General features: G+C 41.5%; 2 protein-coding genes across 2 annotated transcripts in view; both read right to left on the bottom strand.

Moving 5' to 3' along the window:
* The window catches only part of FUT9 (fucosyltransferase 9), a 144,006-nt gene that overhangs the window by 21,683 nt on the left and 103,556 nt on the right, over positions 1-18,767 (bottom strand). The window lies entirely within an intron of this gene.
* MANEA (mannosidase endo-alpha) overlaps positions 7,183-18,767 on the bottom strand; it is a 331,890-nt gene continuing 320,305 nt past the window's right edge. The window contains exon 6 of the transcript XR_007773861.1: positions 7,183-7,283. The gene's annotated coding sequence lies outside the window, so the exon portion shown is untranslated. The remainder of the gene's footprint in view (positions 7,284-18,767) is intronic.

Below are 18,767 nucleotides of genomic sequence, written 5' to 3' on the forward strand. Positions count from 1 at the left end.
ATGAATACATGAAAATCTCTGCTTTAATCTGCAAAATAAATACATTTCTAGTAGGGCTGTCGATTAATCACATTTAACTCGTGTTTAACTCAAAAAAATTAATTGTGATTTTAATTGCATTGTTAAACAATAGAATACCAATTGAAATTTATTAAATATTTTGCATGTTTTTTTACATTTTCATATATATTGTATTCTGTGTTGTAATTGAAATTAAAGTGTATATTATTTTTGATACAAATATTTGCACTGGAAAAGTGATAAACAATAGAAATAGTATTTTTCAATTCATCTCATACAAATATTGTAGTGCAATCTCTTTGACGTGAAAGTGCAACTTACAAATGTAGAGTTTTTTTGTTACATAACTGCACTCAAAAACAAAACCATGTAAAACTTCAGAGTCTACAAGCCCACTCAGTCCTACTTCTTGTTCAGCTACAACGGAGCCATGAGAATGCCTGTTCTCACTTTCAGGTGACATTGTAAACAAGAAGCGGCAGCATTATCTCCTGCAAATGTAAACAATTTGTCTGAGTGATTGGTTGAACAAGAAGTAGGAGTAAGTGGACAATTTTACATTGTTTTATTTTTGAATGCAGTTTTCTTTACATAATTCTACATTTTAAGTTCAACCTTCATGATAAAGAAATTGCACTACAGTACTTATGTTAAGTGAATTAAAAATACTATTTTTGTTTTTTTTATGGTGCAAATACTTGTAAACAAAAATAAATATAAAGTGAGCATTGGACACTTTGTATTCTGTGTTGTAACTGAAATCAATATATTTGAAAATGTAGAAAACATCCAAAAGTATTTAAATAAATGGTATTCTATTATTGTTTAACAGTGTGACTAATCACACGATTAATCACAATTAATTTTTTAATCATTTGACAGCCCTAACTTCTAGACCTCGCAGTTGCAGAGATAAGCTGAAGTATACCCCAAAGGCTCACAAAACAGAAATAAAAATAAAGACAAATAAAAAGAACACAAAATTATAAATATTATATATATATTAATAAAATATAGATGTATATTATTTATATATAAAAACACATGGGCTGCTCTAAATGTGCCTAACTGTAAAAGCCCCTAAGGGTTGGTATAGCAGCTGAGGATTCTCAAAGTGGAAGGGTGCTGAAGTCATGTTCTCTATATTGTGAAGAATGGGGAGTCAAGGATGTGGTGGAAGTGTAGAACTAGACAGGCTGCATGATGGTAGTGTTTCACAGTGGATAGAGCACTAGATGGATTCAGGAGACCTGGATGCTATTCCTGGCTCTCTGCTTTGTCTGCTGGATGACCTTGAACAAGTCTGCTCACTTTTCTCCCACTCAGTTTCCCCATCTATAAATTGGGGTAATGATGCTAGCTTCATCTGTAAAGAGCTTTGTGATTTACTGATGACAATGGCAATGTTATTATTACAATTCCATAATTCCCCTCCACTGGCAGAATTCTCTGCTACGCAGAGCTGGGTATGGCCTTGTGACTGTTTTGGGCTGGCAGATCAATAAAAATCAGTGACAGTGAGATGACGGAACAGGGACGAGCAGGATCTGTCCCATCAACTTTATATGTAAAAGACCAAACAATGCCTGTGTGGGAGGTGATTTGGAGCTGCACCATGCAGTGGGAGGTCTGAGGAGCATCGTGATTCAATAAGACGATGCCTCCAGGAGCTCTTACAGAGCACTCATGCCGTAGCACTCCTCACAGAGATTATTTAGTATTATTAATTAACAAGATTGGGGCTTCACCCTATTAGACATTATACAAACAAACAGCAAATGACAGTCCCTGTCTCAAAGCCTGTACCATAGAAGAGACTGGCACATGCTTCCCTCCATGGCCAGACTGGCTTTTTTGGTTGGGATAGAGCAGCTCTCAGTTCATTTTGATTTGGATTATACTATGTCAGGCACTTCCAAGAAGCAATTTCTGTGCTCAGAAGAGTGAAAGGACTGTAACTGTGATTGGCCTCCATGAGGAGGCCTAAGGGAGGAAGGATGAAGGCCCAATCAGACCAACACCTAGTAAGAGCAAAATGTAGAAATAAATGCTACACAGACAGGTACACATAGTGACTATTTCTGCTATGTCCGCTTTCCTGATACATGCTGTATGTATTTAGATTCCTTGTGAAAATGCAATGAAATTATTTTTAAACAAACAAACAAACGATAAGTGAGGGTACGTTTTCCAAGTGTTGTGGGGAGCTGTAGTAGAGCTGTGTTTTGTTGAAAAATGCCCATTCGTTGAACCTGAAATGCTTCATGGAAACTTTTCAGTTTCAATGAACCTTTGTTGAATGACAGGCATGGTTCTCATGGAAATGTGTATGGTTTCCTGGCAGGCTGAAGGGGATCCCAGTTCTTCCAGCCTCTATTGCTGGACCAGCCCTGCTGCACTGGACCTGGAAGTCCAGGGAGTAGGAAGACAAGGGAACTCTGATTCTAACCAGGGCTTGGCTCTAGCTTGTGTAGAGAGGTATTTTAACCACCACATGCCTAAGCCACTGTCAACTATTGGCATGGACTATCTGTTATTTTGTCTATTGCTAGGAATAGTTATTTAATAGATCTCTGTAGTAACTTAGCTTAGGTAAAGCAAAGCCAGAAGGGAGGAGGGTGAACCAGATTCGCTCTGCCCCTTTCTTGACGTGCAGGGGTGAAAAAACAGGCAGTCTGGAAATATTTACACCTGCCAGACTAACCACTGGAAACCACAAAACCCATACCCTCTTTTGACTTTCTTTAACCAGCAATTGATTCCATTTGATCATCTATGTAACACCTTTGACTGACAATGTCTTTGTAACTTTGGGGCTATAAAAGGGGAATGGTGGGTCTGGATTAAATGGATCTCTTTGTGGACACACTGAGAAGCTCTCCAGCTGCAGACGGAAAGCTGGCCACTGGAAATCTGTGGCTGAATCACCCCAAGTCCGCTCCAAACTCCTGAGAGGTAATCTTGAGGGGTATTTTGCTGTTTGGGGTACTCTGTAACCTATTGTATTTGTGTGTGTTTGAGACTAGATAAAGCAATGACTAAGTAGAGTCACTCTGTTGGGAGTTCAGGGAATTAATAAAGTACAGGCTTTAAGTGAAAGCACGTTGTTTTGATTTGTTTGTGTCAGCCACATAGCAGTCAGAAGTGCTGCGTCTTCCTTCATTTGTCCTGATATTGACTCACAAAGAGTAAAGTTACCAAGAGTTTTGGGTTCGCTGGAACCTGGGTACAGAGAGTTCATTGGCACCCCAGGTAACATCTGTGGCGGGGAGCCTGGAAGCCCTGAGTTCTCAGAGATTCCAAAATCCCTGTCATGGAGCTAGGAAAGCCCAGGAGCACGCAGAGCTTCCAGGACCCATGCTGTGGAACTGGGAGCCTGGAAATCATGAGATGGACATTCTGGGTCTGCAGCTTTGGGGCAGCCCCACTGTGTGGACAGTCCCAGCCTGGGGACCCCGGGGCTCTCAGACTGCCAGGCCAGGTGGCTCCCCCATTCTATGGCAGGCAGCAGTCAAACTGATAAAAATCATGTTAATTTCTGTCAGCAACTATTGGATCCAGGAGCATATTTCAATTGGAAAAAGCCATTTGTCAGTGTTTCCAAAATAAAAATATTACAGAATTTCTGATGGGTGGGAAATTTTAATATTTTGAAATTTCCCACAAAGGAGGCATTCCAAGTTTCTGCTAGCTCTATAAATCTAGAGTTAAATCACTGATGTGGGGGTGGGAGGAACTGATGTTAATCAGAGTTAGCCAGACAGACCCTTTTCTTCTTCCCTTGAAAATACAGAGGTAGATGTTATCAACAGTATCTTTCTTTCTTTCCTCTCTTTTATTAAATCAAGAGTTTACCCCACACCATCCCTCTCATAATAGAAATATAACATTTTGAAAGCTGTGCTGTTCTGTTAAGATATTATATGTACTGCATCAGTAATCACAAGTAGCCCATTACCACTCTACATTGTTTTACCTGATAGTAATTTAGAACATTTCCATTATATATCTAAGGGAACATGTTCTCAGTGGATTCATCATATTGTTTTATGTGCTTTTTCACAATGACAATATGGAGGACTGAAGTGTCTCTGATGAATTTCAATAAAAGAGTAATTTCCATTTCCTCCAGAATGTCTTCCATGTTGCAGCTAAAAAAGGAAAGTACTAAGAAAAAATATGATGTTGTGTCAACCACCAGATTAAATATTTAAGGTCAGCAAGTGTTTGCCTTCTACTTTGAGCAGAAGATGATACATAAAATTAACATTTGAAAGCTGCTTATTTGGTATTTTAGAACTGTGTTTTTTACAGTGTTGTAGGAAACCATTATATTTTAGACTGGAATGTAAATAAATATAATGAATTTTAAAGTAAGTCCTTCACATCAGTAAATTGTCAAAATCTATCAATTTGCATCTCATAAGAATGCACTTATTAAATTGCTTGTTTAATATAGCATAATATTATAGAAAAACAAGTCTAATTGAAACTGCAGATCCAAAACCAATTTCTCATCTAATGCTGATTTGAATAACTGAAATATGGAACATGATATCCCGGTCTGAAAGCTTCCGAGTTGAAGAGCTATGAAACATACTATGCCCTGGATAGCATTTTCATAAATGATTTCAGCACTTGGGGCTAGATTCAAAAGAGGAAGGGAGAGAGGGGCAGATATGCACCAAAGTCCAACATTTAGGCAAACTGACATTCACAAAGGAGTTTCAGGTTCAAGCCCATAGTGTAATTACTATTTCATTATTTATACAAAGTGGAACAGTTCCAAGCAGGAGAGATTGAGAAAGCTCCACCTCAAATATCAATAGTTTGATGGTTAGGGCACTCCCTTCCCTTGCTTCTTAAATCCAATTTATGCCCAAGTTATTTTCCTGAGCAGCAGAGAACAATGAAGTGCAGGTACAGATCTTTCAACGCCATAAAAAGAGAAGTAAAGGGTTACTTTCTGCTAACACAAGTTTAGTACAACCTAATGTAATGGAAAACTGCCATGTTCAATTTAGTGTTGTATGCAGTATTGTAGCCATGCTGGTCCCAAGATATTTGAGACACAAGGTAGCGAGGTAGCATCTTTTATTGGACCAATTTCTGTTGGTGGAAGGGACAAGCTTCTCTCTCACTAACAGAATTTGGTCCAATAAAAGATACTAACTCACTCACCTTGTCTCTCTAATGTTCATCTAGGTTTAAGACTTTGTTCATGCAGACATAGCAAAATTGCATGACTTCACTGCTTTGTCAGGAAGGTGAAGAAAACCCTGATTATTAAGTAAGTTAGAATATTGCCCAAGCTTTTCAGTTATTTGAAAGGGTAGTAGTGAAAAAGGTGTCCAACACTCTCAAAAAGGTGCAGGTGCCAAAAGCAGTGTAGTAGATTGCTGATGAATTGCTCAAGGAAATTACAGAGTAATATTTCATGTGTGCTTACTGTAATTCTGAATAATCCAATGATTAATTATACACATCTTTAAAAAAAGCCTCTGGATTAACTCCTTTGGAGGTACACAGTTAAGTGGTTTACTTAAATCAACACCTCTCCTGACTTCACTACTTGAACAATTAATATGAATAATCCATTCTGTGTTGGGACCTCTTAAAGACATTTATCTTCTTCAAACTGAATGCAGTTCAACCAACTACACTCCCCTTGCCAGTGCAGTCTAGTAGAGTTGGTAGCATTAGCTTTTTTCTGCCAATCAGTGAAAGCTGAGGCAAAGTACAGTAGTTTATGGGTGACAGATATCACCCATCTGACCACTTTTTCAAGGAGAGGCATGCATACCAATGATTCCAGAAACAGGTTAGTCCTAGTAACTGATAAAATTCATGTGATAGCCCCAGGCGAGTTCCCAGTACTAAGGTCAACTAGTTGTATGAAAAGAAGAAGAACCTGAGCCATAGGGCTGGGGCTGACCTGTGGGTCCTAAAGAGCTCATGTAGGTATTTTGGAGAAACTCTCTTCTTTTCTAGAGAGGCACCAAAGGAATTAGAATAGAAGATAGACAAATATGAGGATTTTCTCCCAAACCTTTCAATCCTGCTATTCTAACGCTTGAAGATGTGAAAAAAGATGGACATCAACCTCATAGTCTAGCATATGTTTTTCTAAAATATATTTTATCTACATCTTCAGTGAACAAGAGGTCCCTTTTGAAATGAAGGCTAATTACATAAGCCCTGGAAAATATCGTCAACCCTTGAGCTAGGTCTCCCTATCTAGCTATGATATTACTAACATGCTACAAGCAGAGACTATCAAAGACGCAGTCCCAAAAGTGTGAGGTTGGATGCCAGACAAAACTCTGGTACCATAAATCGTTTAAACCAAACTGTGCTTCCCAGGATTCATGGAGGAGCCAGGAATGTTTGGTGAAAATGTGAATTGATGTGCCCATTTTTGTTTTTTTCTAATTAAGAGACTATTAAACAAGGCTTAAATATCACCTGAGTCTTATCTATGGACCTGTGTCTTATGCTGCTGCTGAGGCTGGGAGCCTCTCTGAGTATGTCTACACTGCAATCAAACACCTGTGGCTGGCCCACATTAGGGGACTGAGGCTCATGGGGCATGGTCCATGGAGCTCTAAAACTGCTGTGTAGGAATTCAGGTTTGAGCTGGAGCCTGAGCCCTGGCACCCCAAGGGACTGCGGAGAGAGCGGGGAAGGTACGGTCCCAGATTTCAGGCTTCAGTCTGAGCCTGAACATCTACATTGCAATCTTATAGGTCCACAGACCAAGCCCGGCAAGCAATGTGTTTTATTGCCAGGTGGACATACCCTTTGTGCCGTCCACTCCTGAAGGGAGCCTTCAGCACAGACTGAGGGAAGCATTCAGAAGGAAATCTCACCACTGAAAGCCCCCTGCTGATCCAGAGGGGCTCCCAATGCTGGCAGCAGCAGCACTAGTACGAGCAGATAGGGGCCGGGGGCCAATGGAGAAATAGGTGCATTTTATCTTTATAATGCAATAATTGTTACCAAGTGCTAAGCTGACACATAGCAAACATTTGGCTGAAGATGCTGATGATTTTAACAATTGCAGAGGAACAGAATAATGGGTCCAGTGCAGGTTTTATTGCGGATCCCCTCCCCTCCACCTCCTGGCTTGACATCACAGAGAGGTATTGATTTTCTCACACACACACACACACACACACACACACACACACACACACACACACACACACACACACACACACACACACACACACACACACACACACACACACACACACACTTTTCTAATTTTAAGATCCTTCAGATCCACTGCTCTCCTATACAAAATATTTATGTGCCTTTCAATTTCAAATTATTTTAAATTGAACTAGCCTTGAATCAGCCTGTAGAAAATATTGACAAAAAGGGTATATTCAACTCCGCTTAAACATTATATTTTGTTATATTAAAGGTAGTGAAATATCTTTGGGAGTAAGATTTTTTTCTGTGTCAAGTGGAAAATGTTTTGATAAAGCCCGTTTGAGTGTATACTGCACTGCAATGTAATGATTTAAAAAGCCCTCTTTCTATTTGTCAAAAACAATACTCAAAATAAACACTGCTTTAAAAGCCCAAACTTTCTTCATTCGTTCACACCATACCCTGGCACCAGATGAATTTACAATTCACATTTGCAAACAAACTGCAGCATAATGTTTTAATGGAAACACACATTTCAAACACTTTCAATAATAACCCAAAGCCGATGATTTTAAACACTACAATTTAGTACATATATGTGTAAAAACAGATTTCTGATTGGCGAGAACAACATTCTTCACTCACTACAAGTTGCCTCCCAAACCCTCTAATCAAAAACAAAAACAAACAAACAGAAAGGCTACTATCTGAATAAAAAATAAGGCACTATTTCCATTATCTGTTTGTCACTGATTTAAAAATTCTATTATATACTGCTCCTCCCAAATCTCTCTCTCTCTCACACACACACAGTGCCCTATGATAATTGACCTTCCAACTTGCCAGTGTCAAAAAAATCATTTTATTTTCTGCACTCCAACCCTTCAAATGATTATGATTCTCTGTATTTGTGGGTTTAATGAGATTAATAAGACTTGGAAGGGGGAGGAGGAGAAAATCTGTAGTTTTTAAAGAGAAAATGAAACACACACTAAACAAAGGCAAATGCTAAAGAGCATTTAATGAAATGCAGGGTATTTATAAACCCAACGCAACCAGCTTTTGACAGAATCAGAGGACCCCTCGCCGAATCCCCTTCCCAAGGATTTCATGTGGTTTTTTCATCTGCAGTTATTTCTATCAGTCCAGCCTTTGGATGCACAGCTAGCACCGCAGCAGTGTGTATGTGTGTGTGTAAATTTCAAGGAAGGTGCTGTCTGGAAAGGGATTTTGTTTGGGAATGAAATGAAGAACATGGAGAGAGTGAAGGGGATGGGGGAAGTGGCGAGGGAAGGAAAAGGAGAGAAATGAAAAGAAGAATATGGGGAGAGTGGAAGGAAGAGGAGGAGTAGAGAGCGAAGGAGAAAGGAAAGTGTCAGGAGAAGCAGAATATGGGGAGAATGGAGGGGACAGGGAGGGGGAGAGTAGAAAGTGGAAGGAAGGCATAGCCAGCCCCAGATTGCTTACCCATTTACAGTACTTTGTTCACAATGCCAGTGTCCAGCAGGCAGAGGCTGTGGTGTCAGCATAGCTTCTGGCTTTCTGGGTGTGGTGCGGAGCCACCTTGGGTTCAGGCAGGAAGGCCCTGCAGGCAAAGTGGGACTTGGAGCTGGCTGAACTCCCTCCCTTCCTGCAGGACAGGATTACTTGCCTCTCACCCACTCTGCTGGCTCCAAGCAGCAAAGAGAGGAGAGACACCACTGCGAGTTCTGGCAAGTGGGCAGGGCAGGCAGAGTGGCTAACGACTGCATTCCCAGCCATGAGCCATTTAAGATGTGCAGCACAGGGCCAGGTTTAAAGGGAACATTGGTTAGAACAACATTGATGAGTCTCTTCTGCTTCCAGCAGCAATAGAATTATGACTAGGAACAAGCAGCTGTTGCACTGAAAACCATTCCTATTGTCAAATAATACCCTCAACTGACATGCTGATGACCTTGCAGAAAATACCTAGGACCACTTGACAGAACAAGTTAAGAAGAGTCAATATTTTGCACTTCAGCTTGATGAATTCAGACACAGCAAACATGGCTCAGCTCCTCTTATACAAGATTTGTCAAATCAAGTACAATAGTTGAAGAACTTTTATTTTGCAAAGAAACTCCAATCAAATAGTAAGGAAATATTCAAGATCAATGATAAATTCAGTTGACAAAGGTCTGAGCTGGGCAGAGTGTGGAGGGCTGTGCACTGATGGGGCAGCGCCATTATTGGAAAGACCAGTGGAGTTGCAGCAGGAATAAAGAAAGCAGCACATACACCAATTTGGACACACTGCCTGGTTCATGACCAAGCTCTGGTATCAAAGAAGTTGCAACCTGAAGTACCCGAAGCTCTCAACATTGTTATTAAAATTGTTAATTTTATAAAATCCCAGACAGTGGACACACATTGATTTATGTTTCAGAGTGAAGTCAGGTGGTGATCGTGATGTGGGAAAGACTTACAACACTTCTCTGAATTGCATGATGAAAAATCCCCTTCTTCAGCAGTCAGAACGCAGAAGACTTTGGTCAGCCTAAATTGTATGAATGCAAGTTAGGTAGACTTTTCAGCCCAGATTTAGGTGTCTAACTCTCAACAGGAGCTAGGCAGCTAATGCTTTTGAGGATTTGGGTCTTAGATCTTCTGCTTGAATCTTTCTTGATGCTTTGCATGTCTGTACCCACATCCAGAATAGGCAACCTAGTTTGTGAATTACTGTAGGCACTATATATATATCTTATCACGAAAAGTGCATTAACACCAACACCTTGTATTTCATGGTCCTGATGAGCAAACTGGAGCCCTTCAGTACTACGAAATGAAGAAACTAAGCAACAGTCCCATAGCAGGTAATGCATTCTCTACAGACTGGCTAGTCAAGAACAGACATAATGGTGTGTTGGATAGTCAGCAAATGCACACCAAAGTTGACTGCTATGTCTGTGAGCTACTCATCCAGAGAAGGAGGAAAAAGTGAACGTGCTTTGGTTAGTTAACCCTTATTGAGTGTCATAGTCTCTCTTGATAAGCAGCAAAGGATTTCCTTGCTAACAAAAACAAAACAATGCAAACAACAGTACATGGAGAGACAGAAACAAGTTCTCTGATAAGACTGTAAAAATGTCAAACCCAGTCAATCACCTTACAAGATATTAGTTACCACCTGACAGAAAACATGACAGACTGAAGAGCAAAAATTCACAGGAAAATCCCGGCTTATATTCACTGCTTCAGAACAAAATACAAAAAGTGATGGGCAGTGAAGAGTCCTTCCTAGTGACTGCATATATTTCTTTCTTTAGCCACTGAGGAGAACAAGAAATTCCCTCAGTCTTGATTTAGCATGAGGAGTGCTGCAATAACATATCATATCACATGGATGTCAATACAAAAGGGGAAACCAATAAAACAGGCTGGGAAATCTTCTTTGTTACATGTGAAACCTCCACACCATGAACCAGATTCCCTATGGCCCGGCACTTTGTGGAGTCAGTGCAGATTGGGTGTGAAATGCCACCAAATCACAATGACATTGTTTTGTATTTGCTTTGCACTCATGCTGCACTATATGAGATGCCGGGCAGTGGTGAATCAGGTCCCACAATGTCAGTAACAGTCAAGGGAATCAGTTAGGGAAGTTGAATGGATTGAAGAACTCAAGGATTTGAATGGGTAGGAAGCTGGGGATAACTTTAAGTCAAAATTGCAGAAACTATCTGGAGCTGGCATCCCAAACAAGGGGCAAAGGTAGGAAAGGGTTGCAGGCCAAAGTGGACAAACAAGCAGCTCAAACAAGTTATTATGAGAAAGCATAAAGCCTACAGGCAACGGAAGAAGGGATGGATCATCAAGGAAAGCTACCTCTTGGAGGTCAGAAAGCACAGGGAAAAAGTGACAACTGACAAAAGCCAAGCAGAGCTGGACCTTGCAAAGAAAATTTAAATCCAATAATAAAAGGTTCTTTAGCAACATAAAATAAAAACAAAACAAGGGAAAAAGAAGTGGCACTGTTAACACTGAAGATGGGGGGGAGATTAAAAATAATCTAGATATAGACAAACACTTAAATGAATACTTTGCCTCAGATTTTAATAAAGGTAATGAGATTGGGGGAAGTGGCAAGGTGGCTAATGAGAATATGGAAGTAGAAATGACCATGTCCAAGGTAGAAGCCAAACTCAAGGAGCTTAATGAGACCAAATCAAGGGCCCCAAATAATCTCCATTTGAGAATATTAAAGGAACTGGCACATGCCAATAGCAAGGATTTTTAGTGCATCCATAAACTCAGACCTTATGACTGGAGAATTGCAAATTGCAAATATAGTTCCTATATTTAAAAAAGAAAAAAAAAAGTGACCCAGAAAAGTACAGGCCCAAGTTTGATCTCAACTGTATGCAAGGTCTTAGAACACATTTTTGAAAGAGAGAGTAATTAAAAACAGAGGTAAACTGAAACTGGGCTAAAATACAACATGGTTTTACAAAAGGTAAGTTATGCCAGACCAACTGGATCTCTTTCTTTGAGAAGATAACAGTTTTTCTAGACAAAGGAAATGCAGGAGATCTAATTGACTTTGATTTCAGTAAAGTATTTGATATAATTCCACATAGGAAATTATTATTAAATTGGAGAAGATGGGGTTAATATAACAATCAAAAGATAGATAAAGAACTGATTAAAGGGAAGACTACAGCAGACCATGCTGAAAGATGAACTGTCAGGCTGGAGGGAGGTTACTAGTGGAGATCCTCAAGGATCAGTCTTGAGACCAACCTTACTTAACATTTTCATTAATGACCTTGGCACAAAAAATGGGAATGTGCTACTAAAATTTACAGATGACACAAAGTTGGGAGGTATTTCCAGTATGGAGGAGGACCAGAATATTAGACAAGAATATCTGGATGACTTTGAAAACTGGAGTAATAGAAAAGGGATGCAATTTAATAGTGCAAAGGGCCAGGTCATGCACTTAGGGACTAACAACAAGAATTTTTGCTATAAGCTGGGGACATATCAGTTAGAACAGGGATCAGCAACCTTTGGCACGCAGCCTGCCAAGGTGCTTGTTTACCTGCTCCATTCACAGGTTCAGCCGATCGGGGCTCCCACTGGCCAATGGTGGGCTGCAGGAAGAGTCGCGGGCCGAGAGATGTGCTGGCCACCACTTCCTGCAGCCCCTATTGGCTGAACCTGCAGACACGGCAGGTAAACAAACTGGCCCGGCCTGCCAGGGGGCTTACCCTGGCAGGCTGAATGCCAAAGGTTGCCAATCCCTGAGTTAGAAGTAACAGGGGAGGAAAAAGGCATGGGTGTTTTGGTTGAATACTGGATGACTATGAGCCACCAGTGTGATGCGGCCATGAAAAAGGCTAATGCAATCATAGGATGCATCAGGTATGTCCAGTAGAGACTGGGAAGTGTTATTACCTTTATGCAAAACACTGGTGAATTCTCTGTGTGCAACTCTGGCCTCCCATGTTTAAGAAAAATGAATTCAAACTGGAACAGTAGCAGAGAAGGGCTACTAGGATGATCAGAGGAATGGAAAACCTGTCTTATGAAAGGAGACTCAAAGAGCTTGGCTTGTTTAGCCTAACCAAATGAAGACTGCGGGGAGATGTGATTGTCTTCTATAAATACATCAGAGGGATGAACACCAGGGAGGGAGATGAGTTATTTAAGTTAAGGGCCAATGTTGGCACAAGAACAAATGGCAATAAAGTAGGTTTGAAATTAGACAAAGGTTCCTAACCATCAGAGGACTGAAATTCTGGAACAAATGTCCAAAGGGAGTAGTGGAAGCAAAAACCTATCTTGTTTCAACTTTGAATTTGATAAGTTTATGGAGAGGATGGTATGATGAGGTTGCGTACAATGGCATATGGCCCATCTATGACTGATATTAGCAATATCGTCAATGGCAAGGGATTGGGACACTAGACCAGGAGGGCTTTGAGTTACTACAGAGATTCTTTCCCAGGTGTCTGGCTGGCGGGTCTTGCCACATGCTCAGGGTCTAACTGATGGCCATATTTGAGGTTGTGAAGGAATCCCTCCCCCCCAGTGAGATTGGCAGATGCTGTGTTATTTTTTACCTTCCTTTGCAATGTGAGGGCACAGGTTACTTGCTGGCTTGAACTAGAGTAAATGGTGGATTCTCTGTAACTTGAAGTCTTTAAATTAGGATTTGAGGACTTCAGTAGCTCAGCCAGAGATTATGGACCTACTACAAGAGTGGATGGGTGAGGTTCAGTGGCCTGTGATGTGTAGAAGGTCAGACTAGATGATCCTCACAGCCCCTTCTGGCCTTAAAGCCTCTGAGTCTGTATGGTAGGTCATGAAATCCACACTGATGATATATCAAAACCAACCAAGGATAAGGGCCCAAGCCTCACTCATGCAAATGGTTCCATTGCAAACACAAAACTTGTAAAAAGCAGAAAATATGTAGACACCCCACTCCCCCCAAAAAAAGATTTTCAAAATATTGTAAAAAGTCTAACTTCAGAATGAAGTGACTAGCAAACATGGGAACAAATATAGTGACAAACCAATTTAAATATCTGATACTCTGCCTGCTATCTAGTTTTAAAGTTAGCGACTAGCACAATCACTGTAATTAGGAAGCTTAACAGTAACACAGAATAAGAATGAAATCTCGACAGAAGTCCAACCTTTACTAACCAAGCTCAAGGAGAATTGAGGATTTCTTAATTTGAACATTCAGAAAAACAAAACAGCAGAAAGAAAGAAACAGATTTGCATGTTATTGAGTGACAACTTTGCATCGGTGTTGGCCATAAGAAGCAAAATAGATATGTGTGAGAGGTTTAGTAAATTAAAATGCAAATGTACTGAAGAAAGCAGGCATGACAAAACAAAATCTGTTTATAAGATTTACGGGTGACAAATCGAGAATGCCTTTAGGAGGACAAGATGCAGATACATCATTCTAACATGATTGAATTTTAATATATGTCAAAGAGATATGCCCTGAATACTATCATATTAATCTAACTAAATAACAGTGGCAGCTATGGTTTTGAGCTACATAAGGAGACCTTGCAATCAGAAGCAGGAAAAAGCTATCTGGACCAACATATTAGCTCTTTTTGAAGTTAGGTTAAACCTAGGCATATTATTCACACACTTGTATTCATTTATTGTCCCCATGAACCTATTTGATGCGTTTATTATATTGGTGGTTTCTAGAGTTTCCAGACTTTGACATTATACCTTCTATTTTTTAAAGTTTTCCCAATGTGCAAAAAAATTGCAACCTCTACAAACTCCATCAGACCCTTTCAAAGATTTGTATTAGGTCACTGTCACAGATTATTCTAAGAAACATCAGAGTTAGCCTCCTCTTGTTTGCAGTGATTCAGACAGATTCCTGTGGAACACTGAGGTCACACCCTTTATTGCTACTTCCCAGCTTGTCTTGGAGTAAGACAAGGTTTCATTAAGTATTGTAGCTTGGGCTTAAAACATTCTCACTATCTGCTCTGCTTATGATGCAGCCCAATGTATACTTCTTTCTTTATCCTCCCATATCCTCATGGTACCAGAACCTTTGCAAAAGCTGGGGGATGAGACAATGCCAAAGTGTTCCCTCCCTCTCTGTGGCTGGCTGCTCCAGTGGTGAGCCAGGTGCCCTCTCTTCTGGCGCCACAGCAGCCCCTGGTGGGGAAAAAGTCTGCAGGAGACAAGAATTCTGCACTTACATTTCTTTTCTTAAAAGGGAGAGGGGGGGCATGACCCCTTGGCCACGTTGGTTCTGGCACCGGTGCCTCAGATACATAAGGTGTAGATCATTTTCCGCCTTTTATGTCAGTCTTGTGCTAGTCTGTCATGTTAATGGATTTGGCTTCTTTTTCTATTCTTCTGAATAATGGATTGCTCTACTTAGAAGTTTTGATGTTGCAAGAAATTCTTTCCAATTGACTCTGAAGATCTACAAGCATTTACTTTGGAATGAATTGATCTTATCAATTTCTGTTGTAGATTTCCATTACTCTGCTCCATAAAGGAGAACAGATGTGATGCTAGCATTAAAATTTTGCATTTTTGTGGCAGTGCCAATCATACTAGTTTTCTAAATCTTTTCATGAGTATGAAAGTTGTTTGCTGCTTTTGATATTTGTTGCTTGACATCTAGCTTGGTGTCACCATCACTGCACGTCAGACTCCCTAAATAGGTAAAATAACTAACTTCTTGCTTTTGGGACACCGATAGCCATATATTTGGTCTTCCCCTTGTTGATGAACAAACCAGCTTGTTTTGCTGTGTTTTCCAAAAGCTTGTTTTTTTTCTTCCATTAAGCAATGTGTTGAACTAAGCAGAACAGTCATCAGCAAAGACTAGGTCAACCAATTGTGTTTTATCATTTGTTCATAAAATTCCGCAATACCCTTCTGCAGTTACTTTCCTCGTGATATAGTCAATAATGGAGACATAATACACCCTTGCCTTACTCCACTTCTCACTAGAAACCATTAACTGATGTTGTCATCATCTCTGACTCTACATTTGTCATTACCATATAGCTCCTTGATTAGTCTAATTTTTTTTGTTAGTACTCCATAATATGTCTCCAAAGACTGGCTCTGTGTATATCGTCAAAATGCTTCTGGAAATTTATAAAAATTATCACAAGAGGTGCCTGCCGCTCTACAATTTGTTCTATAATATGCCCGAGAACAACAATATGGTCTGCAGATGATCTAAAACCTGTTTGAGTAGGAAAGAATCCTGTAGCACCTTATAGACTAACAGACGTTTTGGAGCATGAGCTTTCGTGGGTGAATACCCACTTCATCAGATGCATGTAGTGGAAATTTCCAGGGGCAGGTATATATATGCAAGCAAGCTAGAGATAACGAGGTTAGTTCAAACAGGGAGGATGAGGCCCTCTTCTAGCAGTTGAGGTGTGAAAACCAAGGGAGGAGAAACTGGTTCTGTAGTTGGCAAGCCATTCACAGTCTTTGTTCAATCCTGAGCTGATGGTGTCAAATTTGCAGATGAACTGAAGCTCAGCAGTTTCTCTTTGAAGTCTGGTCCTGAAGTTTTTTTGCTGCAGGATAGCCACCTTAAGGTCTGCTATAGTGTGGCCAGGGAGGTTGAAGTGTTCTCCTACAGGTTTTTGTATATTGCCATTCCTAATATCTGATTTGTGTCCATTTATCCTTTTCGGTAGAGACTGTCCAGTCTGGCCGATGTACATAGCAGAGGGGCATTGCTGGCATATGATGGTGTATATTACATTGGTGGATGTGCAGGTGAATGAACCGGTGATGGTGTGGCTGATCTGGTTAGGTCCTGTGATGGTGTCGCTGGTGTAGATATGTGGGCAGAGTTGGCATCGAGGTTTGTTGCATGGATTGGTTCTTGAGCTAGAGTTACTATGGTGCGGTGTGCAGTTACTGGTGAGAATATGTTTCAGGTTGGCAGGCTGTCTGTGGGCGAGGACTGGCCTGCCACCCAAGGCCTGTGAAAGTGTGAGATCATTGTCCAGGATAGGTTGTAGATCCCTGATGATGCGTTGGAGGGGTTTTAGCTGGGAACTGTATGTGATGGCCAGTGGAGTCCTGTTGGCTTCTTTCTTGGGTTTGTCCTGCAGTAGGAGGCTTCTGGGTACACGTCTGGCTCTGTTGATCTGTTTCCTTATTTCCTCATGTGGGTATTGAAGTTTTGAGAATGCTTGGTGGAGATTTTGTAGGTGTTGGTCCCTGTCTGAGGGGTTGGAGCAGATGTGGTTGTACCTCAGTGCTTGGCTGTAGACAATGGATCGTGTGATGTGCCCGGGATGGAAGCTGGAGGTATGGAGGTAGGCATAGCGGTTGGTAGGTTTTCGGTATAGGGCGGTGTTAATGTGACCATCACTTATTTGCACCGTGGTGTCTAGGAAGTGGACCTCCCATGTAGATTGGTCCAGGCTGAGGTTGATGGTGGGGTGGAAGCTGTTGAAATCGTGGTGGAATTTTTCCAGAGTCTCCTTCCCATTGGTCCAGATGATGAAGATGTCTGGATATGTGGACTCTCTACTCAGATCAGGGCCGGCTCCAGCCCACAGCGCACCAAGTGCGTGCTTGGGGCGGCACGCCACGGGAGGCACTCTGCAGGTTGCCGGGAGGGCAGCAGGGGGCTCCGGTGGACCTCCCCCAGGCATGCCTGCGGAGGGTCTGTTGGTCCCACGGCTCTGGTGGAGCATCCACAGGCACGCCTGCGGGAGGTCCACCGGAGCCGCAGGACCACTGGACTCCCCGCAGGGAAGCGTGCGGGAGATCCACCAGAGCCACGAGACCGGTGAGTGGCAGAGCGCCCCCCGCGGCATGCCACCGTGCTTGGGGCGGCGAAATTGCTAGAGCCAGCCCTGACTCAGACCCTATGCCACCAGCACTCCCAGCTATCTCCGTGACACCACTGATTTCCTGAGGAAACTACAATGCATTGGTGACCTTCCAGAAAACACCATGCTAGCCACCATGGATGTAGAGGCTCTCTACACAAACATCCCACATACAGATGGAATAGAAGCTGTCAGGAACAGTATCCTTGATGATGCCACAGCACAACTGGCTGCTGAGCTCTGTGCCTTTATCCTCACACACAACTATTTCAAATTTGATGACAATATATATCTCCAGATCAGTGGCACCGCTATGGGCATCCGCATGGCCCCACAATATGCCAATATTTTTATGGCCGACCTGGAAGAACGCTTCCTCAGCTCTCGTCCCCTCATGCCCCTTCTGTACCTATGCTACGTTGATGAAATCTTCACCATCTGCACCCATGCACAAGGCAGGCCACAGAACCCCACCCCCTAACCCAGGACCGAGTTACTGAAATCCTCAAAATTGGTTTGAAGACCTCAAGCTGCAGAGAATCCACCAGCAAGCGACCCGTGCCCCACGCTGCAGGGGAAGGCGAAAAACCTCCAGGGCCCCTGCCAATCTGCCCTGGAGGAAAATTCCTTCCCGACCCCAAATATGGCATTATACTGAATGCAAAACGACTTTTGGTAATGTGACTCCAAGAGGCAGTGGTTATAGTACACACCCTCAAATATCATGCAAAAACTCTTGAGTATTACATAGCTATTTACAAGGCAAAATCATACTGCAGGAAATGACACTAAGTTAAAAAAAGAATTAATAGTTAATTACGATACTGAGATTTCCCAGTTACAGACTGTCCTGGATACTCAGAACCGTTTGTTTTAGAAAAATTAAAAATAGACAGGACTGTTAAAGCTCTCTGTTTACAGCTGGCATTTCTCTCAGCCCTCTCTTCTTACAGCTGTTATTTCTTTCAACCCTTTCTCCTCCATCAGACATTTCTTTCAGTGTTTCTGTCTGTCCCCTCCAGGGAAAGCGGGAATTTGTGTGTGTCATTGTTCTTCTTCACTCCTTCTTACAACTTATCAGCACTCAGTTATTCACATTCTCACATAGACTTAGTTTGACCCCTGCCTAGGAAACATATCCTTTAGCTCATTTAAAACAACAGCCTATACACACCCCACCAGCGTACCAGAACGGATATATAGTCAAGGCCAGTTCAACTAGCATATTGGGCTGTCAATGTATTTTTG

The sequence above is a fragment of the Gopherus flavomarginatus genome, chromosome 4 (genome assembly GCF_025201925.1).
Source record: "Gopherus flavomarginatus isolate rGopFla2 chromosome 4, rGopFla2.mat.asm, whole genome shotgun sequence".
NCBI classification, from domain to species: domain Eukaryota; kingdom Metazoa; phylum Chordata; order Testudines; family Testudinidae; genus Gopherus; species Gopherus flavomarginatus.